Source organism: Nymphaea colorata, chromosome 8, assembly GCF_008831285.2.
Source record: "Nymphaea colorata isolate Beijing-Zhang1983 chromosome 8, ASM883128v2, whole genome shotgun sequence".
NCBI lineage: Eukaryota > Viridiplantae > Streptophyta > Magnoliopsida > Nymphaeales > Nymphaeaceae > Nymphaea > Nymphaea colorata.
The window spans coordinates 22083355-22102926 of NC_045145.1; the positions used below are offsets into that span (position 1 = coordinate 22083355).

At 38.3% G+C, this 19572-nt stretch overlaps 1 pseudogene; it reads left to right on the forward strand.

Moving 5' to 3' along the window:
* Positions 1–10587: 10587 nt before the first annotated feature.
* On the forward strand, positions 10588–18435 carry LOC116259624 (metalloendoproteinase 2-MMP-like; annotated as a pseudogene).
* The last annotated feature ends 1137 nt before the right edge of the window (positions 18436–19572 follow it).

Here is a 19572-nt window from a genome sequence, read left to right on the forward strand (position 1 = left end):
CAAGAGTCTAAGGAAGACTCACTTCACTAGCTCATGTAATGAGCTACCCCACTTACTAATGAAGACACCCCTTGCTGTACTTGTATCACCCAAGCACCCACTCAACACAATCCACTCAACAGACTTCTTTTGCACACACCTCACTATCCTCATCATCCCTATTTATAGGCATGTAAATAGGGATGAAGAAGTCGGTGGATGATGCTTCCACCGATTTCTACACTTTATATTTTTATTTATTATATTTTTTTTTCTTTAATGATTACATCCACCGAAAAAAGGAAGAGGCTTATAGCCTCTTGAGTTCTCTAGACTTTCCCAAGAGTTGGTGGTGACTCTTTACACCAGATAGGTTTGAGGATAGTTTTAGGATAAAGGAATGATCTCGACGGATCTTTTGTCGGAAGGCGACCAGGTTTTGCTGGGGCTTTTGCCTAAAACTATCCAACGCGTGCTGGTACAGCCACTCCTTTTGATCTTATTGGTTTTGATCATTTTAAATCAAATACTTTTTTTTTTCTCATGTTCTCAGTGTGATTGTGGATTTTCAGCCGCAAATCGACCGGATTTCAGTCTATTTTCACCCAAAACAGTAGACATGATCGGCTGTTGTTGTAGTTGATTTTCTAGCGATTTCATTTGTTTTTTTACCCCATTTCTTGTTGGATTCCTGTCACAGTTGTGATCTAGTGTATAACAACTAATTTCATGTTAAGACACTGTTTTCAGACTGGTTTTTGCTAGAAAATGTAGTGTTTTGTGCAGTTCTCCCCTCACAGAGAAACTTATGACACTGCCCAATTTTTAGTGCTAAAGAGATTACTTTTTTGGGTGATCCCATTTCCCAAGCAAGAGCTGCAGCTCCCCTCCTTCCCCACCCCCACTCCTTCCATACCACATAGTGTCGAGTTGTCAGTGCTCTCCATGTACTTCAACTTATACAACACTTATCCATTTTAAGTCGAGTTAAACATGAAATGCATCGTGCAATGCATTCTGCGGTTTGAGTTATGTGCCTCGGGCATGCGGTTTGACCTATGTTTTTGTTTTTGTTTTTTTCAGAAACAACGTTGATTCAGGGTTACTTTTATAATTTACTAAACCCTCTCGACGCCTGTCTGAGACTTTGCCTGAAGTTAAAAAGTGGAGCGGCGATTTGTTAGTCTCCCATGTCGGCTCATTGGAATTTTGTCAAATATTTGATTGAGGAGAAGGAGGACCAAATAGTTGTTTGAATCAATGAGAGTTGATCGTCACATAGTTAACCAGGATCTAGTAACTATTAATGTCATTACTTTGTTGGGGTCTCCCCATCTGGATAGTCCTGTGTCGATATGGGTCCATATCCATTTCGGACCCTTAAGTATAAATACACGTGTCTTGTGATGGTGAGAGACACATTCAGTTTTTTTACCGTCTGGGTAATCGGTCCTGTTAGCCATACGTGAGTTGCTTGTCCCCATCACTGGGCTGCTATGGCTGAGGAGAGAAACCCATTGCCGCTGACGCCGCCGCTATCTCTGAGGGAAACGACTCTATGGGGACTCTAGTCGTTCTACCAACAGCCGCCGACTGTCGGCGGTCGCCTCTACAGGTTCTACTTTCGCCCTATGAAACACACGTTTCTATGAATGGTTTTCAATTTCTGCATTTTCGTTTGTGCGCTATCTTGATTCCTCGCAAAGCTCCAACAATGGGTTATGGGCCCACATCATGCTTCCACTGCTCATTTCTGCCTGGATTTTTTTCCTTTTTGTTCCCCTTTGCATGCTATTTTCATGCAAAGGGAATAGGGCAGAAACTGGGGCTGAACGGTTCTGCCATTTGGGCAACGCCGTGAGGCTGACTTTCACCGTTTTGGCAGAGGGCAACGCTAGGCGTTTGAGGGCTTCCATTGCAGGCATAGGCATGTGAGAGCGAGAGGCACGGCCGATCGTCGACCGTTCCTCCTCGCTTCCGTCGCAGCCACGAAACAGGAAGAACAGGAGGCGACAGAAGAGAGGGGCGACCGAGGAGCTCAGGCGGGCGGGGCATCGAGGCCAAAGCCGGCCGTTATGGCGGCACGGTGGGCAGCGACCGCTGATTCGGGCGACGGCCGGCGCCCACCCACCTCCGTCTAGCTCACCCACCTCCATCCCGCTCGTTTCTTTCCCTCTTTCGTTTTATGAAGGAACAGCGGCAGGGAGGGCGACAACCGGTCATAGGCCCGCCGACGACTTACCCGTCACCGGACGGTGCCGTGAGACTCGCCAGCGCCCACCCAAGGCTTCCCTCAGCCCGTCGGAGAAGAACCCGCCGTTCCCTGCATTCGGTGATTTGTAGAGGAGCGGCGGTTTCTCGCTGCCTGAAACCGCTCGAGACGGTCGAGCGGGAGACGGTCGAACCCGGGTAGGGTCTGTTGACCCGACTCGGATCCATAATGCTTAATAAAAAAAAAATTCTCGTTACCGCCCGCCTTACGCCCACTTCTTTTTTTGATTTTTTGGATCGGGTCGGGTCCTGTCGGACCCGAACCGTATCCATATGGCCTGATTTTAAAACAAAACCGATTCGGTCCGTTTCAAAACCGATTCGGACCATTTCGGGACCGGTTTTAAGGTAGAGGAAGCTGGTATATATGGTTGTATGCCCATTTAAGGTGTTTAATGAATTGGTTCAATTTTATTAGATCGATATGAGACCGATTCATTATGTTTTATGGAGCTTTAATGAACAATTTAGATAGCATTAAGTTGATTATGCAGAAATGATCCGTGTGTTTCATTTTAAATGTGTTATTATGACATATTATATTCTTGTATCATGTTTTATTTAGGATTATGCTAAAGTTAATTTTATTGCATGATCATAAAGTTTGTATGATAACGCTAATGTAAAGAGCTTATGATTAGTTAAATCATGTCATACATCACCAAAGTGACTACGCATGATTTAAAGGCACATTAGTGTTCATGTTGTACTTACTCTCATTTGAAATAACATAATTATCCAAAGGTAGTGTGTTATGTTCAAGAGAATAAGTAGAGTGAAATAGAAAAATAGATCCTTACATAGTTCTGTCATTTTACACCCAAAGGTGTTATGCTTAACTATAGTTTGGATTTACATTTTCTACTTTTACTAGATAAAGTTAAGACGGAATACATGTACATATTAGGTATATTACCAAAGTAGTAACCTAATGACCTCTGGTATTTGTCTTAGAAATAGTAGACATAAAAAGCCTTTTATTAAGTTTACTGTTCTATATGGTTTAACTCATATAATGCATGTCAACTTATTGATGTCTTTTGTCATCTGCAGTGTCTGGTTCTATTTATTTTAATGACTCAAATTCTATCCCTTTACTTGATGATTCAAATTATGTTGAGTGGAAAGAAAATATTGTGTTTACATTGGGGTATATGGATCACCACCTCTTACACCACAAAGTACACATAATGAAACAGTATACTTTGACAAGTAGGAGCGTTCTAACCGACTAAGCTTGTTGCTTTTGCAATCAAGGGTCACTAAGAACATACGTGGTGCTATCCCACCTTGTAGAACGGTGAGAGAGTTCTTGAATGCAGTTGAGGCTCAGTTTGTCATCTCTCATAAAGCCAGAGCCAGTACCTTAATGTCAAAGTTAATATCTATGAAATATCAAGGAGGGGGTAACATTCGCCATATGTTAGAGATGAGGAACATTGCTTCTCAATTGAATGACATGAAGTTGACTATTTTTAAATCTTTCTTTGTATTCTTTACTTTGACCTTTTTATTAGCTGAATACACTCCTTTTAAGATCAGTTACAACACACATAATACTGAATGGATATTCAATGAATTGATGTCTAAGTGTGTTGAAGAGGAGGAAAGAATGAAGGGTGAGAAGTTGCAAAGCGCACATATGGTTTCTCACTCTGCGGCTAATAAAATTGGCATAAAGAAAAGTTTAATGAAAATGAGTGCCAAGAAGAAGTCAACAGGTCAAACTGCGCAGACTAACTTAGCCCCTATGAAGTGTTTCTTTTGCAAGAAAAAGGGACATAAGAAGTGAGACTCCATCAAGTACAAGAATTTGTTAGAGAAGAAAGATAATATGTCATTTGTTTCACTTGAAAGTAATATGTTACATGTTCCTATTAATAGCTGGTGGATTGACTCTGATGCTACTGTGTATATTGCCAATTCTTTACAGGACTTTCTGAGCAAAAGGGAACCAACACTACATGAGAGGAGCATTTTCTCAGGAAACAAAATGCGCTCACATGTGAAAGCTGTAGGAGAATGCTAGATTAGGCTTGATACTGGCTTTGTTTTGGATCTTCATGATGTTTTCTTTGTTCCATCATATAGTAGAAACATAATTTCTCTATCAAGACAGGACAAATTTAATTTTTGCTTATAGTTTGAGAATTCAAAGATGTTCATTTATAAAGATCTTGTTGAAATTGGTTCTGCTATTTTGTGTGATGGTTTATACAAGTTGAATGTAAAGATCCAATCTCCTGAATCGTTGTTTTCTATTCGTTGTATAAGTGGCAATAAGCATAGTACCACAAAAGATGATTTATACATGCTATGGCACCGTCGTTTGGGTCATATCTCTGAAAAGATAATAAGGAGACTCTTAAATGAAGGGATTTTACGATCTCTTGATTTTACAGATAAAGACATATGCGTAGATTGCATAAAGGCAAAACAAACTAACATATATAAAGAAGGTACCCAGCGATGTACTAAAAGATTAGAAATTGTTCACATAGATATTTGTGGACCTTTCCCTCCTTGTTACACAGGCGAAAAGTATTTTGTCACATTTATAGATGACTATTCTCTATATTTGTATCTCTACTTAATCTTTGAAAAATCCGATATGTGTCAAGTTTTCAAGGACTATAAAAAAGAAGTATAGAAACAAACCGGTGAAGTTATCAAGATAGTCAGATCAGATAGAGGTGTTAAATATTATGGTAGGTTTACTGAGATGGGACAAAGGGAAGGACCATTAGCACGATTTCTAAAGGAAGAAGGTATTGTGCCTCAATACACCATGCCAAGCAGTGCCTATCAAAATGGTGTAGCTGAAAGAAGAAATCGTACGCTTAAAGAAATGGTTCAAGCTATGATAAATTACTCCACTCTCCTTCTAACCTTGTGGGGTGAAGCTCTCACGACAGTAGTATATATACAAAATAGGGTTCCTACTAAAGCTGTTCTCACAACTCCTTACGAATTGTGGACCGGTAGGAAACCTTCTCTCTCTTATATGCACATATGGGGATGTCCTGCTGAAGCTAAGTTATAGAACCCTTACATAAAAGCCTTTGATCCTAGAACAACCAGTGGTTTCTTTATTGGTTATCCAAAAAGATTGAAAGACTATAGGTTTTATTGTCCATCTCATACACCACATATTGTGGAAACAGATAAGGCTAAATTCCTGGAAGATGGTTCATTTGGACTAGATGCATTACAAAACCTCATTTTTGAGGAAATATAGGATACTGGAAGTAGACCTGCTAAAGAGAACGCAAGTGTGTATGATTGTGTTGTCTCTCATGATGACATGAATGCAAATCATATAGGTAATGCATCAGATCCAGATGAATTAAATGTAGATCATACTAATGAACACGAACAAGATGTAGACATACAAATTGAAAATGATTAATTACCTGTTCGTAGATCTGCAAGATCCAGGAGATCTGCCATATCATCATACTATGTGGTATACCTACATGAGCCTAGTGATTTCATAGATGTTGATGATGACCCTTTCACATTTATTGAAGCTGTTGAAAGCAAACAATGCAAGTACTGGATTAATGCCATGAAAGAAGAGGTTGACTCTATGGCTAAAAACCAGACATGGAGCCTTATGTCGTTGCTTAAAGGAGTGAAATTCATAGGGTGTAAATGGGTCTATAAGACCAAGAGGGACTCTAAAGGCAACATAGAGAGATACAAGGCAAGATTGGTTGCAAAAGGATTCACACAAATGGAGGACATTGACTATAATGAGACATATTCACCTGTCTCTGCTAAGGAGTCAATGAGGATTGTCCTTGCACTTGTAGCTCATTTTGACTTAGACCTACATCAGATGAATGTGAAAACGACTTTCTTAAATGGTGATTTGAATGAAGAGGTATATATGGATCAACCTCAAGGGTTTTCTGAGAGTGGTAAAGATCATTTGGTTTGCAAGCTTAATAAAGCAATTTATGGACTTAAGCAGGCCTCACGTCAATGGTACATTAAGTTTTTCGAAGTCATTACGACTTTTGGGTTTACAAAAAACATCATTGATCGATGTGTGTATCTTAAGACATGTGGGAGTAAGTTCATAATTTTGACTTTATATATGGATGATATTTTACTTGCTTCAAATGATCTTCAATTGCTAAGAGAGACCAAACATTTTCTCGCATCTCAATTTGAGATGAAGGACATGGATGAGGCTACATTTGTTCTCGGCATTGAGATTCGTCGAGACAGATGTAAATGTGTTTTATGTCTCTCCCAATCAACATACATCAATAAAGTTCTTACAAGATATGTGATGGAGAATTGTTCTCTTATTTCAGTACCCATAGCTAAAGGTGATAAATTGAGCCTAAATGATTGTCCAAAGGCACAAATGATCAACATTCCATATGCAACAGCGGTTGGCAGCTTGCAGTATGCGCAGATTTGCACTAGGCCTGACATTTCCTTTGCTATTAGCATGCTTGGTAGATTTCAGTCTAATCCAGGCATGGCACATTGGAAGGCCGTAAACAGAGTCATGCGATACTTGCAAGGGACAAAAGGTTAAATGTTGACATATCGCAAGGTGGACCATTTAGAAGTGATTGGCTATTCTAACGCCGATCTTGGAGGATGTACCGATAGTAGAAAGTCTACAACTGGCTTTGTTTTCATTCTATCAGGAGGTGCCATCTCATGGGGGAGCAAAAAGCAGACTGTGACTGCTGCTCACACCATGGAAGCAGAATTCATTGCATTATATGGGACTACATCACAGGCAATTTGGATAAAGAATTTCATTTCACAGCTCAAGATAGTAGAATAAATTGATAGACCACCTAAGGTTCACTGTGATAATGAAGCTGCAGTGTCTTTTTCCAACAACAACAAAAGCACTACTTCTTGTAAGCATATGAAACTTAAGTATTTTGTTGTTAAGGAAAAGACAAAAAATCAACAAGTGTGTATTCAACACATTGGGACTACAGATATGGTTGCAGATCTTCTTACTAAAGCGCTAGCATCTGGTATGTTTTTTTAACATGTTAAGAGGATTGGTTTGTATAGTTCAATCTAAACACACTATTATTCAAACATTTATGAATGTGATCACATACAGTTTGTTGATTCTTATTAAGTTTGTTGTCTAGTTGTTTTGCATTCTCATTTGTTTATTGAGAAGTTTTGTAAGACAACAAAGGTGAGACCTTGGAATGGATTTTAAGGCTAATCCATTCATTTTGTTTACCCTTGATATCGACTTGCACTAGTAGGAAATTGTTGGGATTTCTCCATCTGGATAGTCCTGCGTCGATACGGGTCCATATCCGTTTCGGACCCTTAAGTATAAATACTCGTGTCTTGTGATGGTGAGAGACATATTCAGTTTTTTTACCGTCTCGGTAATCGGTCCCCTTAGCCAAACGTGAGTTGCCTGTCCCCATCACTGGGTTGCTATGGCTGAGGAGAGAAACCCATTGCCGCTGCCACCGCCGCTACCTCTACAGGGGAACGACTCTATGGGGACTGTAGCCGTTCTTCCAACAGCCGCCGACATTCAGTCGGCGGTCGCCTCTACAGGTTCTACTTTCGCCCTATGAAACACACGTTTCTATGAATGGTTTTCAATTTCTGCATTTTCGTTTGTGCGCTATCTTGATTCCTCGCAAAGCTCCAACATACTTAACATATGGTGTGTGCTGCACAAACCAAAATGGTTTGTGGACAGGTCACAAACACACAGAAATATAATGTCTAATTGAGAAAAGATGCACCACCATTCTTTAGGAAAGACTTGATTCTATATTTTTTTTGAAGCAATCGAAATTGGCATACGTATGTCTTCTTGGGGAAACTTTGGATGCCATTTCCAGTCACTTATCTCTACGGCTTCTATATATCTCGAACAACGAACACCTGCCATATGAAGTAGACGATCTTAGCCAAGTGTTCAGTGCAGCACTTAAAACGTGGGCTGCCATCTCGCCGCTTCAAGTTCTCAGATTCGCCACAAAGTGGCGATCACGGTCGCTGATTTGCATTGCACATTCTTCACGGGAAATCACCCATATTGTAAACTGCCATTTGGTGGTTGTGGTGGAACGATCGAGCGACCTGCAATCTGTCGCCCTTAATGAGATCGCCATCTTCTGGGGTTGGGTCATAGTGGAATTCGCGATCCAGTCATGTTCCTGCCTTGAAAGCTCAAACAAGAAGGTGGAGCTGCATGCTGATAATATTGCGACAATCAAAGCCAGGCGTAGTGATTTGAGAGTTTCAACGCACGTCATGTCGTAAACGTGGAGAATAATTTTGAACACAAGTATTTCTAGCCATGGTCTTCCTTGCGGCAGTTAACTATAGTGACTGTAGCAATAGGGTTGACACATGATTACAAAATTAAGATTTTCCTCAAATTCTGGAAATTTTTATTAATGTGACAAGCATATTCCATTTGTTATCTGACTTTGATTTTTGTGTATCTGTATTGTAGATGCCAACTAAAGAAAAGTATGTCAGAAAATTGTCTACTCTAAAGAAAAGTATGTCATCTCCAACAAGGAAGAATATCCCTGCAGTCGTTGTTTAGCAGCCCCTACGACAAACCCACTGCTATAGTAATACTTCTGCTTTATCGCAAATAAAGTCCTCTTTTAGCAAGCAGCCACCACAGATTGACAAGAAAAGATGATGGACATCAAATACTAGGAAACCAACTAACTGAAAACTGATATACAGTTTTGCAATGTTGCAACAGGCTTGAGTAATCAGCACCAACTATCATGCAGATATAAGAAAATTTGGTCCAATAGCAGGGTACTTAAAAAACAAAAATTCACCAGATCTGGCTGACAGCATCAACAGAAAAAAAAAGGCATACCAGACCAATATATCTTTGCTGATCTGGCAGACTTGTAAACTTCAACCTCAATAGAAACGTAAACCATATTGGTTGAGTGATGTATTTAGACGTCCATCCATCTTGAAGACCAGTTAACTATACTGCAGCCACATCAACTTCAACAAGGCATCGATCTAGGGTTTTGAAATTTTTTGAGAAAACCCTAGATCGAGCCCAACAAACACGACCCAACTATTGTGCTCAAAACAGTAAGTAGAGTAGAGGAATGGGAAGACGATGGGTATGAGAAAGGAGTGGAGATGGAGATGAAGGAAGGCATATCAGTACCAAGAAGGAACGTGCTCTGATACCATGTTGTTTAGAGAGGTAGAGAAGAAGGAGAAGAAGAAAACGTGAGGAGGAAAGAGAGTAAGGAGCAATCTACTTGTTACGGCTGCTCCCTTTCCTTTAAATAATAATGATTAGGGTTATGTCTAACCCTTTACATAAAGAGTCCAACAAAACTTTAAAATTCAGAAAACTACCTAGTACTAAAATTGCAAAATACAGAAAACCTTAAATTTCTCAACGTGTATATATATATATATATATATATATATATATATATATATATATAATCTGGAGTAGGGATGTCAACGGATCGGATTCGGATCGGATACATCTTCAACTATATCCGTTTTTTCGGATATTCATATATTCGGATTCGGATTCGGATTCGAATTCGGACGAAGCAAAGTCATATCCGAATCCGAATCCGAAATCCGATTTTACAATCCGAATCCGATCCGAATCCGATTTTTATATATATATCCGAATCCGAATCCGAATTTTGAACCGAATTTTGCCATTTTTCAAGCATTAGATAGAGGATATTTGTCTAAAACTGAATCCGATCCGAATCCGTATCCGAATCCGATCCGATATTCATGTATATCCGAATCCGAATCCGAATCCGATCGGATGTCATTTATTAAATCCGAATCCGATCCGATTTCTTAATCGGATATTAAATTTTTATCCATATCCGTTTTTTTCGGATCGGATGGGTCGGATATCCGATTCAAATCGGATATATTGACATCCCTAATCTGGAGGCTGTCATAAGTTGCTGAATAGATTATTTTCCCTTTGAAACTCACTATTGAAAATCTAAAACTGCTGAAAATACAAAAAAACCACTGCTAAAAGTATTAGAAAACTATTCAATGGCAGATTCCGAAAAAAAAAAAAAGAAATCTAAGAAAGAAAAAATGCACAATCATTCTTTTAAAAAGGCACATGACTCTAACCTTTTTTGAAGCAATTGAAATTAGCATGCGTATTTTTTTCTTTGGGCAACAGTAGATGCCATTGCCAATCACTCGTTCCATATGGCCTCTATATAAGTGCATGCTCTTTTGCTGCGATCAATTTCCAGCAAACTCCCAAAACTGGGTTTTGCTTTGTCTTTTGTAGCGATCGTTCTGCTTCAGGTCCTAACTAGCCAGATGTGTGTTTCAGCCAAGAACCATCGCAAACATGCATGGGCGGAATTCGTGCAGCATACTGGCTACAGAGTGGGGCAAACCCATGCAATTCTTCCTTCTCTTAAAAAATATCTTCACCATTTTGGTTACCTAGCCACAGTTGGGGACACAGCATTCTCTCATGTTTTTTATGAGGATCTCGAGGCAGCCGTCAGGAAATACCAAACGTTCTTCAACATCAATGCTACTGGTATTCTCGATGCTGCAACAGTGCACCAAATGATCAAGCCAAGATGTGGTGTAGAAGACATCATTAAAGGCTCAGAACGACAGAGTTGTGCCAAAGCAATGCCATCAGTATTAAGGCCGGTATCGAGCTGGCGACAATCAGGGGCGGAGGGAGGGGGGAGGCCTGCTTAGGCCATGACCCCACCCCAACCAAATGAGAAAAAAAATACAGTATAAAAATTGATTTTTTTTTTTGCCTTCACTTATTTTTTAAATGTGAGTTCAGTTCGGCCCTACTCAAATCAAACCCACAAAACCCAGCCTCCATTTGGCCTGCCGCTGAAAAAAATCCTGGCTCTGCCCCCGGCGACAATTGAAGGAGAAATTCAAAGAAGAATCAAACATTGGATAGAGAGGGGAACGAATCGATCTGTTGTAATTCCTTAGATTATGGAAATTATGCTAAATTTAGAGTTATTTTTCTTTGTTTTCTCATCTAATCAACTACCCATTTCAACGCTCCATGAGCTTAATGATGCAGACCTCAAAAAGGGCAGTTCCTTAGCCTACATCAGCTTTGTAACTGGATTGTTGTTCCCCATTTTGTGCGCTTTAGGGTTTAAAGCCCTAAAACTCGAAATTTTGGATTGGTTATCAAACTTAAAGCATTATTTGTCATCGAGCCTCTCTCTATCTGTCTCTTTCAACTTTGATGGTGCATCCCTTGTTTTGGCAAGTTTTCCTTGATTTTCTATCAAACTCCATTGATTTAAAAAAATTATATGGACATTAATTTGCTTATTGCTTATTCAATCACAGAAAATTCATTTAAAAAAATATTTAAAAATGTCAAAAGCGAGTCAGTCTGAAAAATAGGAAAAAAAGCATCTTTCTCAGAAGGACGGCAAAACTAAAACACAAAAAAAAATGGAAACGCATTTTTTTCACATTTTATTCGTTTTTTTGCTTCTTTTTGACATTTTTTCAGTTTCAGATGTTTATTTACTTTTATTCATTTTCTTTTCAGAATTTTTAAAATTTTTTAAAGATCTATTATGATTTTTCTTGGATTTTTCCATGAAAAACAACTCTACCATATTATATCTAAGGAAAACCTGAAGACCATATTTGTGACAATGATACATAGAGGTTGTAGTTGGAAATCAAAAGTTTTTCCTGTTTTATAAGTATTACAGTTTCATGAATCTTCGTCAACGGTTGGGACAGAATACATAAACTGTCCCATGTTAATCTTTATGTTCCTGTAGTCAAAAACCCTCTCATAAATCATATAGCAGCTCCACAACAATAAAAAATTTCACTCAGATGGAAATGAGATAAATGTAATTTCACTCAGATGTTATTATGGCCAGCACCTTACGGCATGGATCTCAAGTGACATGAGATCAGGCTGAAAGAAACCTGTGTTGCTTAATTTCTTGCGACTAACATATAGATAGATCAATGCTTCAAGCGAGACGTTGGATCATACAAAGCTTTGATAACATTCATTTTGACCCTGAGCAGCAACTCAAGGTGCGGTGAGGTCATCAATGGTCGATAATCAATTTGAGACAGCGTTGTTTTTTTTTTTTTTGGTACATAAAAGCGGTTCAGAACCACATTAACTAACTATAGCACAAGGTCGAGCTACACCAAACAGATGATCATCAATCAATTGATGTGAATGACCAGGTGGATTGGTAAGAACGATCACTCCAAAGGATCCTTAAAAGACCTATGAGGCAAGAAAATCGACACACATATTAGCTTCTCTGTACATATAACATAAGACATACTATCAATCTCGTCTCAACAATTCTTGACACTGCTTTACTATCTAGAATAAAGGGTCACGATGCTGCACTTCATTTAGAACCTTATTTACAGCTAACAAGAACTTTGATTCAATTATAACTTTTTGAAAGCCACGTTCCCAACCTAATTTCAAACCATGAAAAATAGCAATAAGTTCAGCTTTAGTTATATGACCATAACCCGCACGACAAGTGAAACCAAATAACCATTCTCCATTATCATTGCGAAATAAACCATCAGCCGCTAAGTCACATGGATTTGTTATAGCAGCCGCATCAACATTAAACTAAACAAAACCCAAGGGAGGTGACATCCATGCAATAAAGGTATGAACTTTCCATTGGGGTAATTGAAGTTGGGTTCACACAGCGTTGTTGTGTTAAAGATGGCCGGTCTCATTTTCATATGGTCTGCGACAAAAATATGTAGACATCTTAAATAACACAAATCATTAATCAATCTGTAACCCATCCCCAACATGCTCATCATTTACGTGTACTTTCTCATTAATTTATATTTACGCTTTGGTTCAAACTGGTTTCATAAAAAAGGCAGAGGCAAGTATGGGCAATTGCCCACATAGCTCTACAAATAGTGTTCATTTTAATATGAAAATTTTGTAACTGTTTTTTTTTTATTTATAGACTATGCTCCCTAAAAATTTAAAATTGTGTAACTAGTGTCCTTAAATTTAAAGTTGGTTTCATTCCGGCTTTTGCTATGGTTTGGTAGCTGCCTCCACCTCCCAAGGAAACTGTGATGCTTCACAAATTATTATTATTATTGAAAGCATCATCCTGCCTAGCATTGCCAACCCGAGTACCGAGGGCCTGACCGCCTGATTATTTAACCCTTCTTTTTTCTTACCGGCGGGCATTCTCATTCTTCTTCTTCTCTCTCATGCTCTGATAGATGTCGACGTCTCCCCAACTGCCCGCCAGTAGGAGACATTGATGGCCTTTGACTTCCCAATCTTTATTTATGCCCATGTCTCTTTCTCTCATGGTGTCACTGGCCCCTGCCAAGAGTTTCGCACAGAAATTCTCAGTGCCAATGCCGGGCAGAACCCTCAGCAGGGACAATGGGATAGAAACCCCAGCGGCCGCTGAGGGTTTAGTTTATGCCTATAGAAACTCAATCCCATTACAATAATGGTGTTTCTGTCGATAGAAACCAAGCTCCTCCTAACGATGGGGGTTTGATTTCAGTCAGTAGAAACAGGGTCTATTTTCCTGATAACATTGACAGAAAACAAACAACCATTGGGGTCTTTCAAACCTATTCAAATTTCAGATTTCATGTTAATGAACTTGTCAACTTCTTTGGATGATTTGTGGATAGTTGGCATTTCAAGTATATAAACTTTGACATTCTTAAGCTAATTCCTATAAAACATGGTCTACATACACCTTATGTATGGATTGCTAAAATTAAACAAATTTTAAAATGAAATGAAAATTGTCTCATAGCTTCATACTATGAAAATCAATAAAATGATACATTTTCTTAAAAACCAGTTTGGCACGTGTTCCAACCTGATTTTAAGAAAGGAAAATGATATTTAACAAGAGATTGCACACACACACACACACACATATATATATATAACAATGTATATATATACATACCTTACTCTTTCAAAATGAAATTTTATCAAGGGACCATATAACTCATGAATCATGATGATTCATGGTTGGGTTCTTTTACATAGGAAGATTGAAAACTCATTTCAAAATCTCCCCTACTACCTTTGATCAATTGAAAAAACATGAAGAAAATAACTTTAAATAGAAAGAGATAAATGAATGATCAAACTAGTCTATCCTTAGTTTCATCATGCAAAGGTGGATTATCTTCATGAGTATGCATCCATTCTTGCTAGACTTTTTCGTCATATATATTGCAGCAAAATCACTCTCTTTTCAAAATGGTTTTAAGCTTGTTGTTTTGAAAGGGACGTGGCTTTGGAGCCCTTTTCAGAATTCGATCCATGGGTTTATTTTTAAAAAACGACTCATGCATGCATCATACATTAACATGTACATTTAATCATAAGTTTTCCCTAGCTGGACATCATTTCCAGCTATAAAATAAATGAAATAAACCCCTCCTATGAATTGCTGAAATTAAAATGAGCCAACAAAAAGCTAAAGTAAATGGGAAATGAGTTAAATCGTCTTCCTTGAGGTCGGTCTTGATGCTTGATCTTCTTATTCACTTGTTTTCTTGATCAAACAATTCTAAGCAAGAATCCAAGTTTGGATTCGAGCTTAGCAAAGCTAGAAGAAGAAGAATGACATGCTGGAATTTGTAGTGGGGAAGAGAGAATTTCTCTCCATGAAAATCCTAAGTAAGTGTTCATTTAAGCACTCTGACTTAGCAATTTGTAAACCAATTTAGGCTTTGTAATCTCAATTTGATCATCGAAGGGCAAAATTGTCCAGATTGGTAAATTTCGACTAATTGACCAAAGTCAAAGCTCATTTGTGAGTAGTTTGACTTTGTTTGAGGTAATTTGATAAATTTAAGCTAAGAAAGCTCTTAATGAGCTAAATTGTACTTCGACTGAGCTTAATCAAATGGACTTGATTTGGTCAAAGTCTATTTTCATCCATTAATTGGATCGTGAGACAGACCTACCTTTTTGGCCAAGCTGAGCTCATGTTGACCGAGCCTAGCTGAAATTAGCACCATATAGTAGACTTAAGTAGATTTGACCAGCATAGTTATTGCTTTTTGAAGATTTATTTTAAAGAGGACCTAGTTAAAGAAGAGAGAGATGCATAAATGTTTCTCTTTTCCTAGGTTTCTAGTTACGATATCATTCATTTTTCTTTGAAAATAAAGTTTCCATTTAATTGAGAGAAAATATTTATTTATTTATTTATTTTAAATGGGGGGCATACCCTGGGGGGCTCTTGACCACATAGGCTAGGTGGGGCCCACACATGGGTCCCATGTAACATTAGACTAAATTAGATCTAATTCTCCGATTTAAGTCAAAATTTGAATTTCACAATTGGATTTGGATCTCAAATGACATTTGTAATTGGATTTGAATGCCAAATGACATTTGTAATAACTCGGACTCGTAATCCTATATTTGGATTTGTGTCCCAAGTTAAATTAATGATTTGAATCTAAATTGTGTTTAGATTCAAAATTGGCTTTGCAATTGCATTTTATACAATTTTTTTTTTTGTAAAATTTTGGCATTGCATCAATTTTGGTGTGAAAAAAATTTGGGGTGTTAACATAGCGACATTTTTTTCATAGCAAATGGTGGTGCATTGCCCAGCACAATGGACTGTTTCCGTGAGTCGAACCAACTTGGGCTCGGCTCGAACTTGTTAGGTAATACTCTACTTGAACTCAACTCTTTAATAATCAAGTCGAGGTTGAGTCAAAACATGAACTTGTTTAATTTAATGTGTTGAGATTAACCTAGGCCGGCTCAACTCGATTAAAGTCAATTAAGCTCATGGAGAAGGAATATCTAAAAATACCTTCATTTTTTTATCACAAGTGAAAAGTTACCCTAATGATCTTCTTTGAGGTAGACAACTCACGGGTTCGGGGTTTAGGTTCCTAAACATCTTACTTTATAGTAAAAATAAATTTTTGTACATGGCTTGGCTGAGCTCCAACCAAATCTAGCTTGAACTTAGCTAAGTTTGAGCTCTCTAAGCTCGAGCTGGAGCTTACTAACTTGAGCTTGAGGCGACCTTAAGTTGTGGCTTATGTTGGCTCTGCTCAACTCAAACTCGGCTCAGGAACAGCCCAACTAGTCACACTACTCCCGGAAAACGAACGAGACACTTCAGTGAGGATGAGAATGTCTCTTTTCTAAAGCTGCGATCGAACTTGACAAAATTAATGATCATGAATGTCACTAATGGCAGTGAATCTGCAATACTAAATCTAACAGCACGATCCTACTTTTGTTAATAGATATCATAATGACTTTTGCCCATGTCAATGCATCATATTTGAATCATGTATATGCTTTATTGTATCCACTTTATTGGATGTTCATATATTTAGGTTCAAATTCTGGTTAAGTATGAACGAAGAAAAGTTTATATCACATCTGAATCCAAATTTACAATCTAAACTCCATCAAAGTATACCAAACATTCGAATCAGAATCCAACTTTAATTTAAACCGAACCTGTACAGACATGTTAAGAACCGACTTGCAAATGCAAACGTTATATCAGCTATGAGATTTACTTAGAACCAAATATCAACATGAATCTACATCCGATTTGAATATTGGTTCAATTCTAAAGCCGAATCCAACTGGATGTCATTTCTTAAATTTGAGTCATATCCAATTTCTTAATCAAATTTTATATTTTTTTTATATTTGATTTTGTTGAAATACTAGTTCTGTCAAGTTTTCGATTCAAGTCTGATATATTGACACTCCTAATTAAATAGCGCACAACAGTTACACTGCTGACCTTGACCTTTCAGAGATACGGAACAATGCACAGCCAATTTGTTTGATGGATTATTATGCAGTTTCGAGTATGGATGAATATCCGGTGTACTATTTTATCATGCTAGCTAGGGTTGGTGGTAGACTTTGTTGCAGGCATACATTCCAGTAAAAACAATGATTTTCCTTCATATTTTGAGGAAAGGACATCCACATTGGACATTGTAGCTATCACTCCAAACTTGCAAAGGTGAAAAAAAAAATTCCTGGTAAGGTAAACATCATTGTTTCTATTACAAGTTAGTAGAGCCAAAAGGTTCCTTGATGGGCAGAGCTTTAAAAAGAAGAAAACAATGGTTCTACATGACCACTATATAAGAGCAATGTGTTCTTTGCTGTATTTGCCAATGATCAAGTTCCTCTAGATGCCCAAAATGGTTTCTACATTATCCTTTGTTGCAATCCTCATGCTTCTGGTCCAGACGAACTGTATGGAGTGGGCTTCTGGTCACAATGGCAACTTTCATTACCAGGCAGGGGCAGAATTCCTACAACTTTCTGGCTATGGTAGAGGACGAAGCCATGAAGTGCTCCCCTCCTTAAAAAGATATCTTCAACGTTTCGACTATTTGGGCAGGGTTGTAGACACAGGATTCTCTCGTGTTTTTGATGAAGATATAGAAGCTGCGGTGAAGAAATACCAAGCATTCTTCAACCCCAATGCTCCTGGTATACTCGACACAGCAACACTGCACCAACTAATCCAGCCGAGATGCGGCGTACCAGACATAATCAAAGATCCAGTGCCGGAAAAATTCCACCGGATTAATGTCACCAGCAATTCAAGGTCGTCACTATACAGTCTCAGAAACAATTGTTAGCCACCATCTAGCAGGAGACTATTGTATAATATCTCGTTGAACGGGCACATGCCATTTCCAATAGCAGCTCTGAGGCCTGTCATCCGTGAGGCATTCGAAACATGGGCTTTGTTCTCTCCATTCGACTTCACAGAGACTTCGATCGAGAGAACCACTCAGTTGCACGTCAGATTCTACAGAGGGCAGCACTTAAATTGTCCAATTCCCTTTGATGGTCTTGACGACGTGCTCACACACGCAACTGAACCGCCATATGGGATGCTTCACATCAATGCAGATCGTTTACGGGCGATCGACCCTGAGAAGTTGAAGAACACGAGAGAATCGTACGACCTTCAATCGGTTGCCGTTCATGAGATCGACCCTCTAGTGGGGTTGGGTCACAGTAGAGTTTGAGAAGCAATCATGTATCCTTCCTTGGATTCTCAAACAAGGAAGGTGGACCTGCATGGCGATGATATTGCAGGAATCAATGCTATGTATCCTAGGTCTAGCTGATTGATTCTTGGAGTTAATTCTTACAAGGCTATGAATCCTTAGGCGTGGTGATTCTTAGGGTTTTGACTAGGTTATGTATCCTATTCTCACTTGCCCCATTTTTGTCACCTTTGTGACAAATTATCACCGTATATATTTGTTAATCAATTTCTATTCTTTGTTGGCTCTCTCTCTCTCTCTCTCTCCCACAATTTGAATTGTAACTCATCCTGAGCCCGAAACCCATGATGGTAAAATTAAAGATGTGAATGGATTAGATTCGAATCATATATACCTTTTATCTACTTTTTCTAATAATCAGATATTCATACTCAAATACAAACAAAAAAAAGTCATATCTAAATCCTAATCCAAATTTTGAACCAAATTTAGCATATTCTCAAAATGTAAGAGAATTAAATATACGATATTTGTTTAAAAATAAATTCGATCCAAATCTGTATCAAATTTGATCGAATATTTATGTATATTGAATCTCAATCCAAATCCAAATCTGATTTGATTTCTTAATCAGTTTTTTGGAGAACGGTTCAATTGGATATCCGATTCAAATTGAATATATTGACATCCCTAAGTAAAATGACACCATTATCAGATGTGATACAGATAAACAATGTAACCACAAAATCTGGGATTATCTATAGAATATACAGATTGACTAAGACCCTATCCAAAATTCATGGGTAGGGCCGGATTCTTGTATGGGATCATGCCAGTTAAGGTTTTCCTAGAGTGGGAAAGTGCACACAAGCCACCCTTACTAGTAACATTTTGGAGGAGCCTAGGGAAGGACTAAAAGAGAATGGCTGACTGGATTCAATAGTTTCAACGAGACAATTGAAGTCTCCATAGATCACATGAGGGAGGTCGTATGTTTACAGAACACGAGATATAAATTAGACTAGACCAGTTGCTTGGTGGAGGGAGTTTGAGGCCCATATATGAATGAGAAAGGTTCTCCATTGGGATCAATTCACTATATATATAAAGTGAATGTAAATCTGGTTATAATATATATATATAATTTGAATGGTGAAGCTAACATTTTATAGTTACCCAGTCATATAAACAGCATCATATAGTTAAGAGGAAAAAAAAAAGGTGATGGACATTTTCGTTATCTAATATTACTTTATA